The sequence below is a fragment of the Rutidosis leptorrhynchoides genome, chromosome 9, assembly GCF_046630445.1.
Source record: "Rutidosis leptorrhynchoides isolate AG116_Rl617_1_P2 chromosome 9, CSIRO_AGI_Rlap_v1, whole genome shotgun sequence".
Lineage (NCBI taxonomy): Eukaryota > Viridiplantae > Streptophyta > Magnoliopsida > Asterales > Asteraceae > Rutidosis > Rutidosis leptorrhynchoides.
Window position 1 is genome coordinate 211,630,857 of NC_092341.1, and position 1,986 is coordinate 211,632,842.

Genomic DNA, 1,986 nt, shown 5'->3' on the forward strand with positions numbered 1-1,986 from the left:
GTTCATGAGGTCCATGAACACAGCATGTGCATTTATCAATCCGAACGGCATAACAAGGAATTCGAAGTGACCATAACGGGTACGGAAAGCGGTTTTCGGAATATCAGTTTCTTTAACGCGCAATTGGTGATAACCGGAACGAAGATCAATCTTAGAATAAACGGACGAACCTTGAAGTTGATCGAACAGATCATCAATTCTCGGAAGAGGGTAATAGTTTTTAATAGTAAGCTTGTTCAATTCATGATAATCAATGCACAAATGAAACAAACCATCTTTCCTCTTAACAAACAAAACAGGAGCTCCCCAAGGGGACGAACTAGGACGAATGAAATATAGTTGCAACAATTAAGGAAGAAATATATGGAGTAGTCACATCGGTGGCATAGATATTTAAGGCCATTCTCTCAAAGGAGATAACGAGGATCATGGAATTCAAAGTAAATTTTCATTACATTTTCGAAAGGAAGACGTACGAAAGGTGTGATATTTCAACGAGAGAAAACTTCCTTGTACAAAGAGCGAGGAAATCTTGGATTCATCCATACTCTTAAATTTATGTGCGGATGAAAAGAACGCAAATCACGGGTTATAAAGAATGGCCGACTCCAGGTGAGATGAATCTCCAAAAATAATTTTTTTATACCTCAAAGTATTGAATCCTATGATTGATGTTTACGAGAGTGTTGCGGTTGACAGCGAATATTAAGAGTAGAAACTCCTCAAACGGTCTAGTGTAATATATATATCCATGATACCCACTATAACAACAGTTGGGGTAGAAACCCACCTAGCTCCTTTTCTACAATAGGGTGACCTCCGTGTGCACCCCAGAAAATTGATTTATCGGTCCGCGTTTCGGCCATGTCCAACTATAAGAGGGAAAACTTTATGAGCGCAAAGACTTTCCAACAAATTTTATAAAACCGGCATCCAAACTGGTGTAAGAATTTCTATCAATGAACTTAATGGTAAATTTCATCCTTAAACGGAGGATGAGAAGAACTGTGATCCAAGCACTCTGTAGAGTAATGCGAAAATTCTAATGTAATCAATCAAAGAAGTTTTGAAAAAGCTTTAAACGTCTGATGTAACCCCATAAACGGAACGAAGCTCTTAGTAAATTTAGAAGTATGTACAACGTGTACCATTTTACGTAAAACAATTGAGTTAGCTAGACAACTCAATAAGAGTGGTTTAAAAAAAAAAATTGAAGGTATAATTTAGTGTATACTAGCCAAAATAGGTAAGGATAAATTTATCCATTTGAATCCATACGTACATATATAATTTTATAAATTGTATGCATGACAAAAATATTTCATTACTTCAAGTTGCCCATAGATCTCGTGAGAACCGCCCAATTACACAAATGTGTAAAAATTTTAATGAACAGCATGGTATCCGCATTTCATAGGTTACGAGTTGAAGTAAGATCGTTGAAGCTCGGGTGAAGGACTTGAATCGTCTTGCGACATCTAATCAATAAATGCTACGAGGTCATGAAAACCAATGAGTTAAATGTTGTTTTGACTTTTATCAGAACGCAAGTCCTTGGGTCAAAACTATTCACGTGCGAAGCTGTCACTAACAAGCGAGTTATAAATGATAAAACATGGGGTAGGTAGTTCGGTTAAGAAGAGTCTCTCGTATATCAACAAATAAGATAATGAGTATCTTCCTTACTCATGTAATAACGTTAGAATTTCCGAATGAGTGGTGTACAAATTTTCTTTGACTCGCTTTCTATTCCTCATGTCACAATATTGGGACTTTTTATGAATTAACGTAATATAATCACGTTGGCCTGACGCCATTATATTTCACTAACTCATAGTTCCATTCCAATATCACTACATAAGGTCAGGATACGTGGTCAACCTCGAATTTCAACACAATTTCCCTAAAACAATTTCTTAAACAATGTGCTAAGGATAGCACACGAGACAAAGACATCGAAAGTAATGAATAGGAGTAACGATGACA